This window comes from Canis lupus, chromosome 3 (assembly GCF_011100685.1).
Source record: "Canis lupus familiaris isolate Mischka breed German Shepherd chromosome 3, alternate assembly UU_Cfam_GSD_1.0, whole genome shotgun sequence".
Taxonomy (NCBI): domain Eukaryota; kingdom Metazoa; phylum Chordata; class Mammalia; order Carnivora; family Canidae; genus Canis; species Canis lupus.
Genome location: NC_049224.1, coordinates 73045965 through 73061835, shown reverse-complemented (window position 1 = coordinate 73061835; position 15871 = coordinate 73045965). Strand labels below are relative to the sequence as shown.

The window sequence follows — 15871 nt, the reverse complement described above, 5'->3', positions numbered from 1 at the left end:
ATAGTATAACACCCAGCGCTCATCCTGTCAAGTGCCCCCCTAAGCTCCCATCACCCAGTCATCCCATCCCCTGCCAACCTCTCCACGAAAAAACAAGTTTTTAAAGATATATTTATGTAAAATTTTAACAAAAAAAGCCATAGTATATATTTTATAGGTTTACATACATTTACACCTGCTTGAATTAAATGAAATTGTTTATTTTATACTTCCAAAGGATCAAATATTAAAACTTCGTATAGTTAAACCTAATGGTAAAATTCAGGTACATACAAATATGGTAATGAGGGATGCCTGAGTAGCTCAGCAGTTGAATGTCTGCCTTTGGCTCAGGGCGTGATCTTAGAGTCCCAGGATCGAGTGCTACATTGGGCTTCCTTCATGGAGCCTGCTTCTCCCTCTGCCTATGTCTCTGTCTCTCTTTCTCTCTATGTTTATCATGAATAAATAAATAAAATCTTTTTGAAAAAAAGATGGTAATGATACACATCAATTTAATTAATTTTTAAAAAGATTTTTATTGGGATCCCTGGGTGGCGCAGTGGTTTGGCGCCTGCCTTTGGCCCGGGGCGCGATCCTGGAGACTTGGGATCGAATCCCACATCGGGCTCCCTGCATGGAGTCTGCTTCTCCCTCTGCCTGTGTCTCTGCCTCTCTGTCTCTCTCTGTGTAACTATCATGAATAAATAAATAAAATCTAAAAAAAAAAAGATTTTTATTTATTTATTCATTCATGAGAATAAAGACACAGAGAGAAAGCCAGAAACATAGGCAGAGGGAGAAGCAGTCTCCCTGAGGAAAGCCTGATGCAGGACTTGATCCCAAGACCCCAGGATCATCCCCTGAGTCAAAAGCAGACACTCAACCACTGAGCCACCCAGGTACCCCAATACACATCAATTTTAGAATAAAGACTGCCTCAGAAAGTAGAGAGAAGAGGTGGGAATGAGGCTTCTGATGGATCCAAAAATTAAGAAAAACTGAGAAGTTTGCTTGCAAAGGGTAGTGGTGTGTTAGTAGATGTAAAGATGGAATTCAGATTGGGGTTTGTTGTTTGTTTTGTTTTTTATGTTGGAAAAGATTGTAACTTACTTGGATATTGAAGGAAAATATCCAATAGGGAGAAGTTGAAAATCCATTCAGGGAGGCCTAGCTGGCTCAGTTGGTAGAGCATGTGACTCTTGATCTCAGGGTCATGAGTTCAAGCCCCACATTGGGCATGGAGCCTACTTAAAAAAGAAAAGAAAAGAAAGGAAAGGAAAAGGAAATCCAGTAAGAGATGGCAATTAGTCCAAACATAAGGTAAAGAGTCATCAAAGAGGGAGTAATTGCATAGGTACTGGAAAGATTGAAGATGATGCTTAATGAGTAGTAGAAGACTGACTATAGTCTTTTATGGACAATGGCCAAACCATATGAACATGGAATTGGACAATAACCAAACCGTATATGGCAATAGAATTCTGACTGTAACCTCTGCATCAAAGGGCATGGAATGATCAGGACTTGGTCAATGACTGCTGGTCTCCCTATTTGTTTATTTATTTATTGGCCCTCTCTTCCAACTCAGAACAAGAGAGTGCCACGTGTGCTCCCTAAAGATGTCTCATTTCTAGCTAGAATGCCATCAGCTTCCTCATGCCAACAACCACCAATCAGAACATACCTGGAGCCTTCTTCTTTTTTTTTTTACTATAAAGCTTTCTTGCTTGCCATTGAGTCTCTCTCTGCCAAAAGCAAGTGATGGTGGCTGACTCCTTTGCTATAGCAAGCTCTGAAGAAATAACCTGTTTGTTCTCCTTTGGGTGACATTCCTTTATGTCCACAGTAGAAAGATTGAATTCATGATTTTGAAGGTTGACTTTATGACCCTCCAAGTGAGACATTGAGGTAGAGTGAATCTATTGAAAGAAGATGATGTCAAGAAACTTCAGTACTTTCCTTTTTATTTTTAATGATTTTACTTATTTATTTATGAGAGACACAGAGAGAGAGAGAGAATGGAAGAGACACAGGCAGAGGGAGAAGCAGGCTCCATGCAGGTTGCCTGACGCAGGACTCGATCCCAGGTCTCCAGGATCATGCCCTGGGTCGAAGGTGGTGCTAAACCGCTGAGCCACTGGGCTGCCTGATGTCAAGAAACTTCAAAGACAAATTTTGGATGGATCTTTGTAGATATTAAAATCGGCTGGCTTTATGAAAATATGACTATGGCCAAAAGTACTAACGTCTTCAATAAATGGAGTGGCTGGAAAGTCAACAGTAGCAAGAGATAGGCAGGAGTGGGGTGGGATAGCACTGTCTTCACACTGCCTTTAAGGTAGTACTTCAAGTCTTCCATTAAAGGAATGCTAGTAGGCTGAGGATTGACAGTGAAAAAGAGTAATGATCTCTGTCCTAACAGTGAGTGGGGGAAGCGGATATTGGAGTAAATGTGTTAAGTATCAGGGAAGTAAGTGTGCTATGGAAGTACCCCAAGATGATACCTAGTCAAGATTTTGTTTTTGTTTTTTAAGATTTTATTTATTTATTCATGAGAGACAGAGAGAGAGAGAGAGAGAGAGAGAGAGAGAGGCAGAGGGAGAATCAGGCTCCATGCAGGGAGCCCTATGTGGGATTCAATCCTAGGACTCCAGGATCACACCTGGGCCGAAGGCAGGCGCTAAACCGCTGAGTCACCCAGGGATCCCCGTACTCAAGATTTTGAGGGCAGGAACAGCCAGAGATTTCCTGGAGGCAGTGATAATTCATACTGTGTCCTGAAGGATGAGCAGAAAAGCACAAGCGTAGAGAGGGTTTCGTTGCTGTACCAAGCACCATACTGTCTTAATTACTATGACTTTATAATAGGTCTTTATAGGACAGGTTCCTCTATGTTATTCCTCTTCAGATTGTTTTGGTGCTTCCTAACCTTATTCTTTATCATTTCAATTTTATTTATTTATTTAATTTTAATTATCTACTTGTTTGTTTATATATGAGTAAGAGTACACCCAACATGGGGCCTGAACTCACTACCCCAAGATCAAGAGTTGCATGCTCTACTGACTGAGCCAGCCAGGCATCCCATTTTTAGTTTCAATTTTAGAATACACTTGTCAAATTTCACAGGAATCTCAATCGGATTTTCGTGCCTGCATAGAACTTAAGCCTCTTTCTTCTTATTGAATTATTACATATTCCTAAGTGGCAACTTTAAATTTTACCTTCCTCAAGAAGGCCTTCCCTTACTTCCCAGATAAAGTTAAATTTCCTTGCTATGTATTTCCACAGCATCCTGTACTTCCCATTAGTTAACATAAATCAGACTTAAAATTCTTTAGTCAAAGTCTGTCTCCTAGGCTAGAAAGTTCATAGGGACCACATCTGTCTAGTTCACCACAATATCCTCTAGCACATTCTAAAATAGTTCATGCTCAAGCCATACTTCTTTTTTTTTTTTTTTTAGATTTTATTTATTTATTCATGAGAGAGACAGAAAGAAGCAGAGACACAAGCAGAGGGAGAAGCAGGCTCCCCAGGAGGACCCTGATGTGGGCCTCAATCCCAGGACTCCATGATCATGACCTGAGCCAAAGGCAGATACTCAACCACTGAGCCACCCAGGGGCCCCAAGCTATACTTTTAAAATTTTAAATTAAAAATGTAAAAGAGCGGGGGCCCCTGGGTGGCTCAGTGGTTGGGGAGCTGCCTTCAGCTCACGTCGTGATCCCAGGATCCAGGATCGAGTCCTGTATCGGGCGGTGGGGAGCCTGCTTCTCCTTCTGCCTGTGTCTCTTTTCTCTCTTTCTCTCTCTCATGCCTTGTCCATTTAACAGGAGAGAGATCAAAGAATAGTTAGTTGGTAAGACCTAACAGAGCACTCTTCTATTATTACATTCTTCTTCTGTTGTTATTATTAATGATCTATTACTGCTACTTCCTTTTCTTTGTGAAGTAAGAGATGAGGGGAGTCCATACTCATAAGCGAGAGGCAGCCGGATTGGAGGTGGGAGAAGAGCAGAGAAGAGCTGTGAAGAATGGACATGTGGACAGAATAGGGGAGCCAAAGACTCCCTGAGCAGTATTAAAGGTCCAGTGGATATTGGAGACCATGCATTCATACTGGTCTCAATCATACCAATCTGCACGGTATGGTTTTCTTCAGGTGTCCATAGCAGCACAGATCTACCTACAGATGATATTAAATGTTGGATTGATACAGGCTGGGATTTTTGCCAGACTGGTGCAGTGAAGGACAATCGAACCAATGAGTTCAAAATATTGGTCAAAAGCAGTTGAAAAGAAGAAAGGGAGACAAAGAGACAGACAGACTAGAGACTAAAAGGGCATTTGGTCTGGTTTGTGAGAGTTTTCTCTTCCAGGTTTCCCAGCTATGTTTCCAATCCATGGGTTTAAGAGATTCCCCTGCATCATTATGGCGAATTTTCTTTTTTGGCTAAAGGGAGTCGGAGGAGTTTCAGTTTCAAAATAGTCTTAACTAAGAAAATGTAATACAGACTCTTGTACTTCTCATACTGTGTTTTTGTCTTGTTTTAGGGGGTTTAGATGTAATGTAGAGCCAAAGTTGATCAGCTTTTCAAGCATTTGGGGCATTTCTGTTGAAATCATGTAACAGCTCTATTGCATAAAAGGCTCAGCATTCTGGCAGATGATTTCAGAGCCTCTGGGGCTTGGAGTCAACCAGTAGGGTTTGCAGGGATTCCTGCCTCCTTGTCTTACTGATCCTATTCAGAAACAGCCAGGACTTTATGCCTGGGGCTGCTGGGGTGGAGGGACAGACAGATCCTTTGATTGGCTGAGGATCTTGCTCTGGGAAAAGGGGAATGTGAGCCCTCTGTTCTTCGCTATATGCAAGATCTTTCCTGACTTGTTTCCTATTGCAAAATGAATCACTCTTGAAGTAGGTCAGCAATGCTGCAGTCATCTGTCTCTTTCCAGGCTCTACCACTTCAAGATCATATCACCGAACCTTGTGTCTTTCTTCCCAAAGCCATCAGAGACAGGTTTACCAAAACATTTACCTTCTGTTTCCTACTTCATACAGACAATACTAGAGACTAACAACATGTTAGTTGGAGTTGTTTTTGGCTGCCTGTTTTTGGATTTACTTGATTGACATTTCTACAAGGCATTTAGTTTTAGTTTCCAACAACAATAACACGCAAGCAACTTTCAGTCTCCTTTTTTCAATTCCTCCTTTCAATTTAATAGGCTGCTCCCAAGGCAGGTTCTAAAACGAGTGCTTGGTATGCAGAAAAGGTTGTAATGTTATTAATTTAAATCCCATCAAGTGATATGTCATGATTTATTTAATTATTTCTCTGGACATTAGTTTATGTCCACGTTAGTGGACATTTAGTTTATTTTTGCTATTTGATTTTATAATTAATTACTGTAAAGGATATCTTTATGCATAAACATTTTTCTGTATTTAGAAAATATGGGATTCCTCCTCAACTTTCCAGAGTTTTCAATGTAAATATTATCTACTGCTAAGCCTGAAAGTGTAGAATGATATTTAACATCTGCCCCTTTTTTCCCCTCTGCTTAGTTTTCTTTGAATCTCTGATCTCTGTAAAATGCCTGTTAATTCCATTTTCTGCACTATCATTGCCATTTCTTCCCCACGTAGCCCTCCCTCCTGGAGGTATTTGTCTTCCTACTTGGATCTGTACTGATTTCTTTCTAGATCTACTACACAGCAGTCATCCTTGGACTATCCAGTTTCCCGGATCTGATGACTTATCTTTCTGGGTTTATTATTATAAATAATTTTGCTAGAGTGTATCCTCTATTTTGCTAGAATGTATCCTCTAATGCCATCCTGATGAAGAGTATAAACATTTTAATACTATGTATGTCTAAATATATCTAAGTTAAAAACAATTTTTTAATTCTGTATTTTGAGGACAATGATCCATTATCTTCTAACATGTAGTGTTGTGGAGAAATTCAACATGATTCTCTCAATCTTCTGTTTATGGGTTTTTTTCCTTTGAAAGTTTCTAGAGTCATCTCTTTTTTGGTGTTCTGAAATTTCAAGTTGACATGTCTTAGTGTTGCTGTTTTATAAATTTATTATATTGAGCATTCAGTATGTTCTTTTTTATTGACATACAATTGACACATAGATTATATTAATTTTAGGTGTACAACATAATGATTCCATGATTGCATGTTCAATATGCACTTTTAAACTGGAGACTTGGGATGCCTGGGTGGCTCAGTGGTTGAGTGCCGCCTTCCGCCAAGGGCATGATTCTGCAGTCCCAGGATCCAGTCCCACATCGAGCTCCCTGCATGGAGCCTGCTTCTCCCTCTGCCTGTGTCTCTGCCTCTCTCTGTGTGTGTCTCTCATGAATAATAAATAAATTAAATCTTTAAAAAAAATAAAAATAAATAAACTGGAGATTTGACCTTTAAAAAAAAAAAAAACAAAAGAAAAACAGGGCAGCCTGGGTGGCTCTGCAGTTTGGCACCGCCTTTGGCCCAGGGCGTGATCCTGGAAACCTGGGATCGAGTCCCAGGATGGGCTCCCTGCATGGAGCCTGCTTCTCCCTCCTCCTGTGTCTCTGCCTCTCTCTCCCTCTGTTTCTCTCATGAATAAGTAAATAGAATCTTTAAAAAAATTAAAAATTTAATAAAAAATAAAAAGATTTATTTATTTATTTGCGAGAGAGAGCATAAGTGGGAGGCAGGGGGAGCAAAAGAATCTCAAGCCGACTCCACGCTGAGTACGGAGCCTAAAAGTGCTCCATCTCGCTACCCTGAGACCACACCCAAGCCTAAACCAAGAGTTGGTTGGATGCTTTATCAACTGCACATTCAGGTGCTCCATTGATCTTTATCTCTGGGAAATATTCTTGTGCTATTTCCTTATAATTTTGTTCCCAACGTCCTCTCTTTGGGGAACTCTTTTATTTAGATATTGAAACTCTGGGATTAATACTTTAATTTTGTTATCTTTTTTACTTACCCTCATTTTAAATTTTTAAAAAAACCTTTTGTTTCTAATTTTTCTCCCTCCCCCCATTTCATTTCTCTCCTTTTCTTTCCTTCCTTCCTTCTGAAAGGATTTAGTCTTATTTCATGGAATTAAAATCTTATCTCCCTGATAATATTAATTTACTTTTACCATTTGCATTATCTGTTTCCTCTGAGTTCTTTTTCTCCTCCTTTGGTTTATTTGTTTTGGCCTCTGTCTTTATTGTTGGAAGCTTTCCTCGAAGATCTGGTGATCCTTGGATGTTTGTTCAGGTTTTTAAATGAATCACTGCAAAGCTGATTGGAAACTGTGTGAGTGGGCAGGTCTTGTTAGTTTGTGGGCTTATTTTTAGATTGAGGAGGTAGTCAGGCAGCTTGTGGGTGTGGGTGTGGTCCCCCAAATGTCAGTATGTGTAGGTACTTTCTCTGTAGCAATTTAGTTTATGGAGAGAGAGCCTCTAATCTGCTGCCTGAGAAAGATAAACCTGGCTGGTGGTTCCTCTAACACAGGGTGAGGTAAGGAACTGAAGAGCCTCACCATTCAGTGGGCAGACTTTAATTAAAGCCTCATCCTGCCCTTTTCCTGCCTGGTTCTCCCCCAAAGTCTCTTAGGTTGTTTCTCCCCAATAAAGTACTTGTAGAAGTTGGGGAGGGGTGGTTGCTTGACTGATAGGAGTGGAGGAAGGCTTGTAGGGCTAACTGCTTCTTTTTTCAGTTTTTTTTTTGGACACCTCTCATTGCTTTCAGTGCCCTATTCCTTCCAGGGTACAGGCTTCATTTGCTAACTAAGCCTTTCTGGAATGGGTTGTATTGCTGCTTCTTGAGAGCATTCTCCAACAAAGTTTGGTCTTTCCTGCTCTGCTAATTTTTTTTTTTTAAGATTTTATTTTTCCATTTACGAAAGACACACAACGGGGAGACAGAGACATAGGCAGAGGGAGAAGCAGGCTCCTCGCAGGGAGCCCGATGTGGGACTTGATCCTGGGACTCCGGGATCACACCCTGAGCCGAAGGCAGAAGGTAACCGCTGGGCCACCCAGGCGTTCCTCTGCTCTGCTAATTTAGTTACCATTCCTTCTTCTGCTTTTTGTCTTCATATATTGTGGGTTGGGGGTACAGATATTTCCTAGTTTTGTTGAAAATGGAGTTAGTGGGGGTGGGACAGAAAAAATGGGGTTTGTGTTTCTGTTTCCCGTTCTGTTTAGAGATTTTCAAAGAAGAGATTAGAAAGGTCAATGCTCAGCCATCTTGATTCTGGAAATTGTGAAGGTGACATCCTAGCATTTGCCTTGATCACCACTATCCAAACTTACTTGAAAAAAATACAAAAGTTGGGATGCCTGGGTGGCTCAGTGGTTGAGGTCTGCCTTTGGCTCAGGGAATGATCCTGGGGTCCTGGGATCGAGTTCTACATTGGGCTCCCTGTGGGGAGCTTGCTTCTCCATCTGCCTGTGTCTTTGCCTCTTTCTGTGTGTCTCTCATGAATAAATAAATAAAATCTTTAAAAAACATACAAAGGGATCCCTGGGTGGCACAGCGGTTTAGCGCCTGCCTTTGGCCCAGGGCGCGATCCTGGAGACCCGGGATCGAATCCCACGTCGGGCTCCTGGTGCATGGAGACTGCTTCTCCCTCTGCCTGTGTCTCTGCCTCTCTCTCTCTCTCTGTGACTATAATAAATAAATTTTAAAAAAAATTAAAAAAAAATAAAAAAAAATAAAAAACATACAAAATTATTTTGAAAGCAATTCTGTCTGCATGTATTCTTTGCTCAGTGGCAATGCCAAGCAGTATTATGCCTAGCTATACTGGAGCCTGAGACAAAAAGGAAAATTAGTAATACCAATCCTATCTTATTTAAAGTCTTGATATTTTGTTCATTATGGGGGATTTTGTATCAAATTTGAGTTTTAAAAATATTGCATTCAAGTATTATTTGTCTTGATTACTGAGTTTTTAAATTTTATACCCTATTTGAGTGACTTCCTTGCTACATTCCTAGTTCTTAGAGGCAGGTATCACATACTTGATCAGCTGGTGTCCTTACCATAAACCACTACAAATAAACATATAATCTAAGTAAAAGCAGCCTGCTTGTTGTGCAAACTTTCGGCTTCAAGAGAAATTCCACAGTCAACTTTTCAACCAGTTTGCCTTTCTTAGAGCTTCTACATTTTCTTGAGTCCTCTCCTTTGTTTGGAGCAATAGTTGGTCTCTTCTAGGAAATATAGGGTTGTCAAAGTGAGTTCCTCCCAGTATAATTGAGATATCAGAATTTTATTGATACATGTTGCAAAATATAGAAGGACCGATATGGCACTGCAATAATCAGGTCCGTGGCTTTTTCTACTAAGATGCTGTGACAGCAACAGAATCAGAAGCATTTCTTCCAATTTTTTTTTGGTGTTATTTGCTAAAAAATTTGTGATGAAGTAAAAGAAGTAAAACTTCTTCAGGTATTTCTATACCTACTATTAAATATGAGCTGGTGTTGGAAAAGGATCCTCCCTTCTTAATTACAAGATTTTTGTTGGCTAAGTGGAAGATCGAGGAGGAAGGTGTTTGGGCTGTTATGGGGCACGAGGATGAAATGAGAGTGAATTTTTTTATTCTTTTGAATCCTTATTTTAATTAGCTATGGTGGTGTAGGTGAGTCTTTTAGACCACTGTGCATTGCCACTTGGGGAACAGTCATGTTAAAGGTATAGGGGCAGAAAAATTTTCCTTTCTTCCCTTTTATGTTCTTTGCCTGGTCTGATCATCAAATTGACATAAGACAGATTAATAGGACAAAAACAAGTTAAATTTCCTATGTTCCAGAGCCCCAAAGATCTGAGGCTCAGGGCATGTGGGTAGTTGAGGCTCATATGCCATCCTCAGCTAAGGAATGGGAGAGTGGCCTGGGGCTTCAAAGGGGAGGAGGGTAATTCGCAGGTCGATAAGAAAAGCATGTTTGGTAATTAGCTGTTGTCCTGCTACACAGATAAGTCTGTCAGATAAAAAGTTGTCTCTGGTAATAACTGTCTTTCTGGGCCAGGGACCCTATCTAAATTCTCTTAGGGAGGAGCACCTGGTTACTCAGTGGTTGAGTGTCTACCTTTGGCTCAGGTGATGATTCTGGGGTCCACACAGGGAGCCTGCTTTTCCCTCTGCCTGCCTATGTCTCTACCTCTCTCTCTATATGCCTTTCATGAACAAATAAATAAAATCTTAAAATAAATAAATAAATAATTTAGGTAGGTAAAGGAGAGGTAAAAGTTTGTCTTGGATCGAGTCTCAATTGACTTCAGCTCAAAATAACCCAATGCCAAAGTAGCACATTTTGGGGTGGCATATTCTACTTGCCTTCAGTCCTGCCTTTGAAACTTGGCCAAGAAGTTTCATAGTCTAGGGATGCCTGGATGGCTCAGAGGTTGAGCGTCTGCCTTTGGCTCAAGTCCTGATCCCGGTGTCTGGGATAGAGTCCCACATCGGGCTCCTTGTGGGGAGTCTGCTTCTCCCTCTGTCTCTGCCTCTCTCTCTCTCTCTCTCTCTGTTTCTCATGAATAAAAAATAAAATCTTAAAAAAAAAAGTTTCATAGTCTAGAAGTTGAGTTGGTAGATTGTTCTATCTCATTGAACTAATCTGTTACTACTAAGGATAGGTCACTTCACTTACACAGCTGTGTCTCATTTCAGGAAGCAAAGATGTGAGTGGGTTCCCAAAGTTAGAACTGTGGTTCAAACAGTCAAGTATTTAATAAAAGGATTTGTATGGAAACAAAAGAAAAACAAAGGAGCAGATTATCAGCGTCTGGGTTCCGAAGGCAGATAATCAAGAAACCTTTTATTTTTTTAAGATATTTATTTACTTATTTGAAAGAGAGAGAGAGAGAGAGGGAGAGCACTAGAGAGATAGAGAAAGCACCAGGGGAGAGCAGAGGGAAAGGGAGAAACAGGCTCTCTGCGGAGCAGGGGAGCCTGATGTGGGGCTCAATCCTAATACCCTGGGATCATGATCTGAGCCAAAGGTAGATGCTTAACCAACTGAGCCACCCAGGTGTTCCTGAGAAGCTTTTTAGATGTCAGGCTTGAAGCATCTTCAGATAGCATAAGAGCTGGCAGGGACAATCTGATAGATTTTCCTGGTTTGTGGTTTGATGCCTGTAGTATCTCTCTGAGTAGCCAGAGAGCAACAGGCATGAAGACTGTCCATACGTGAGCTGTTGTGGTGATTTCTCTGAAGCTTATAACAAGTTTTTTAGCTTTAGCTTACATGGCTTTGGGGAACGGTGGTGTTAGTTTTCAATGATTCCAAATCAGAAGGGTGAAAGAAAATTGAAATTAGTTTGGAGAGTTGTGGCCAAAAATTGGAGGAAACTAGAGGAATTCAGGATCTAGTCCATTTAGTATAGGTAGAAAACAAAACCTCAAAGACAATAACACTAGATTTTGTATCCACAAATATGTTTTACTGAAACATAATTTTTCTCTCTCTAATCACTCCCACTTTTCAAAGATAACCACAGTGAGATGAGTTTGTTTGCAAATTGAGTCTAGTTTCAATAACCTTGCAAATTGAGTCTAATTTCAATAAAGTTGGCCTAAAAGTGCACAAGAATAGTGATTGATCATATAGCCTCTTTTAAATCTGTTTTGCTGGGACTTTTCATTAGGAATCTCAAATTAGACTTTTTTAATAAAGACTTTATTTATATGAGTGAAAGAAAGAAAACACAAGATGGGGAAGAGTCAGAGAGAGACCTAGGACTCTGGGATCATGACCTGAGCCAAAGTCAGACACTTTACTGACTGAGCAACCCAGGCACCCTCAGATTGGACTTTTAAAAGCCTCTTTTTTTTTTTTTTTTTTAAGATTCTATTTATTTATTCATGAGGGACACAGAGAGAGGCAGAGACATAAAGCAGAGTGAGAAGCAGGCTCCATGGAAGGAGCCTAATGTGGGACTCGATCTCGGTACTCTGGGATCACACCCTGTGCCAAAAGCAGATGCTCAACCACTGAACCACCTAGGCTTCCCTTAAAAGCTTCTTAATGCCAGGAAGCCTCTCTCTGTGTCTCTCATAAATAAATAAATAAAATCTTAAAAAAAAAAAAGGGGGGGGGAACCTTGGTGGCTCAGCGGTTTAGTACCGCCTTCGGCCCAGGGTGTGGTCCTGGAGACCCGGGATTGATTCCCACGTCAGGCTCCCTGCATGGAATGGAGCCTGCTTCTCCTTCTGCCCGTGTCTCTGCCTCTCTCTCTGTGTGTCTCTCATGAATAAATAAATAAAATCTTAAAAAAAAAAAATGCTAGGAAACCAAGCCATGTATTCACCATTTGGCTTTGCCTACAATACCTATAAATTTGAGTAAATTACTTTCTTTTCAAAGTCCCCGAAATATTCTGAGGTTTCTGAGACTGCCAGGAAGTGGCTTTCCTCACTCACCTGTTAAGGCTATCAGGAAATCTGTAAACAAGGTACCAGGCCAAGTTTTTCAAGGGGTTTTGTTGGCTCCATAAAGTCAACCTTAGCCCTTAAAGCTGTCTGGTCATAACTGATTCTATGCACATTCTCAAAATAGACATTCCAGCCAAAGCCTTGGTAATATAAGTAATATTTCCAATTGTGTCTTGTAACAAGGACAACAGACTCTTACTGAATTTATGCAAATAATGAATTATTTTGCCATGAAGCGGAATCAAGAGTTTCTGAGTGCTGGGGGATCAGTTAAGGAGAACACATAAATGTTTCATCTTTGTTACAAGCTACTATAAGTTATAGAGAGCTTACAAGAAAATGTTTCCTTAAATCTGGAAAAACAAAACATTAAGGAACCAGCAGTGTTTCAAACAAAAAGTCACAAAAAATTATAATCATCCTCCTCAGTTCATTCAGTCCCATTTAATTATATTTGTTCTGCTTGAGTCCAGGTATTTCTTAATTTTGGAAATTCTTCTCCAGTTCAGTTTATGATCAAAAAGTTATCAGAGGGACACCTGGGTGGCTCAGCAGTTGAGCAGCTGCCTCTGGCTCTGGGTGTGATCCTAGGATCGGGATCGAGTCCCACATCAGACTCCCTGCGAGGAGGAGCCTACTTCTCCCTCTGCCTATGTCTCTGCCTCTCTCTCCCTGTGTCTCTCATGAATAAATAAATAAATATTTTAAAAAAGAATCTATTCAGATCTTTAAAAAATAAATTATCAGAAACCTGTAGTTGTCAAAGTTCTTTCCATGAATCTTCTTGAACACTATTACAAAAGTATCAGAATAAGACAACAATAAATGACAAAAGACCTAAAACTAGCCATGGTTAAAGATCTGTTTATTTCTGTGACATACATTTTAAGATAATAACTAAGTTATGACTAAGTTATACCAGGACATAATCAGATTTCTTGGCATTTTATACAAGATCAGGAACACTTATATTAATAACATATATCCACACAAACATAATCTCAGAAGATTTAGCATCAGTTATTTGAGAATGCTTCCCATTAAATTTAACATAACAAAAAAGCCTAATTAGTGTAACATCTCTCTCTCTGTAATGAGAGAGAACAAATCTTTGAGATGTTCCAGGAACCCCTGGAAAATCCTAAAGTTAGTTCAAGGTCAAAAAGACTCCATTCAAATGGAATTTGATTTTCTGAAGTTTGTCAAAAATATCAAAAAGTTTTAAAACATCTGTCAAAATAGGATCATAGGTTACTATGAAAAAATACTAATTAGTTACCCATTTAACAATAGTGACAATAAAAGATTCTGCAGGGGATCCCTGGGTGGCACAGCGGTTTGGCTCCTGCCTTTGACCCAGGGCGCGATCCTGGAGACCCGGGATCGAATCCTGCATTGGGCTCCCAGTGCATGGAGCCTGCTTCTCCCTCTGCCTGTGTCTCTGCCTCTCTCTCTCTCTCTGTGACTATCATAAATAAATAAAAATTTTTAAAAAAATTTTAAAGATTCTGCAGGCAAATACAAAAGAAAAAATAAATAATTGTAAAAAAAAAAAGCTTAGCTCTTTTAATAGAGAAGATTCAGTTTTCTTTTTTTATTTATAAGATTTTATTTTATTTTTTAAAAGATTTTATTTATTTATTCTTAAGAGGCACAGAGAGAGAGGCAGAGACATAGGCAGAGGGAGAAGCAGGCTCCCTGCAAGGGCATCACGCCCTGAACCAAAGGCCGAAGGCTCAACTGCTGAGCCACCCAGGCATCCCATAAGATTTATTTTTAAATAATCTCTACACCCAACGAGGGGCTTGAACTTTCGATCCCAAAATCAAGAATTGCATGCTTTACCAACTGAGCCAGCCAGGCACCACAAGATTTAGCTTTCTTAAGCAAAAATTGGGTAAAGACAACACGAGAGATTATTTTGACCAAAAGAACTCTTTTGTTTTCTAGGCAGATTACTTTAACAGGTAAAGAAAAATGTATAATCTCCTATTAAGAGCAGACCAATAGTCTAAAAAATGTTGTCTTTTTAACAGAGAGAAAGTTAAATTCTAATTTTGCACGAGCTTACTTTTCTTATTAAAATTCATTCACTTAATTAAATCTATTTCAGACTTAGCCAGTCCTGACCATGCATAAAATTTCTAAGGATTTTGTCTCCGCAAACCTACAATTTTTAGATTTTGTCTTATGTTTTCCCTTCTTTCCCATTTTGAAATAACCAGTCTCTCTTTAGGACAAAACAAAAATGCATTTCTCTTCCTCATACCTCTTTTTTTAAAGAAAAAAAGATTTTATTTATTTATTCATGAGAGACACAGAGAGAGAGAGAGAGAGAGAGAGTGCTCGCGAGACACAGGCAGAGGGAGAAGCAGGCTCCATGCAGGGAGCCCAATGTGGGAGTCAATCCCCAGTCTCCTGGATCGCACCCCGGGCTGAAGGCGGCGCTAAACCACTGGGCCACCGGGGCTGCCCTCATACCTCTTTTATTGAAAACACACATAGGCATACACACACACAAGAAAACACACATTCTATTTTACTTGGGTCCTTAGATGTTTGCCCTATTATTTCTAGTAGATTTAATTATATATATTAGAATTTTTTTAACAAGGAGATAACATTTAAAAAATGTTTTAATTCCAGTATAATCAACATACAGTGTAATATTAGTTTCAGGGGTACAATATAGTGACTCAACAATTCTATATATTACTTAGTACTCGTCATAATAAATGTACTCTTTAATCCAATCACATATTTCACCCATCACCCCATCTGCCTCTCCTCTGGTAATCAACAGTTTGTTCCCTATATATGTTTTTGGGGTTCCTGGGTGGCACAGTTGGTTAAATGTCCAATTCTTGGTTTCTGCTTCTGTCCTGATCTCAGGGTCATGAGATTGGGCCCCACGTCAGACTCTGCACTCAACACAGAGTCTGCTAAAGTTTCTTCCTCCTTCTCTCTCTACCTCTCCCCTCCTCCCTCACTCTGTCTCTAGAATCAATAAATAAATCTTTTTTAAAAAAGAGTCTGTTTGGGCAGCCTGGGTGGCTCAGCGGTTTAACGCCGCCTTCAGCCCAGAGCATGATCCTGGAGACCTGGGATCGAGTCTCATGTCGGGCTCCCTGCATGGAGCCTGCTTCTCCCTCTGCCTGTGTTACTGCCTCTCTCTCTCATGAATAAATAAATATAATCTTTTAAAAAAAAGTCTGTTTTTTTAAGTTTTCTTTTTTCTTTGTTCATTTGTTTCATTTCTTAAATTCTGCAGGAGTGAAATCGTATTTGTCTCTAACTTATTTCACTTAGCATTATACTCTCTAGATCCACCTGTCATTGCAAATGGCAAGATTTCATTCTTTCCTATGACTAATATTCCACTGTATATATACATCATCTTTTTTTTCAAGATTTTATTTATTTATTCATGAGAGACAGAGAGAA

The 15871-nt window shown here is 39.8% G+C and overlaps 1 non-coding gene across 1 annotated transcript; it reads left to right on the top strand.

Moving 5' to 3' along the window:
* The first annotated feature begins 1147 nt into the window (after positions 1-1147).
* TRNAK-CUU lies at positions 1148-1220 on the top strand. Its single transcript has one exon. It is a non-coding gene; the product is annotated as a tRNA-Lys (tRNA).
* The last annotated feature ends 14651 nt before the right edge of the window (positions 1221-15871 follow it).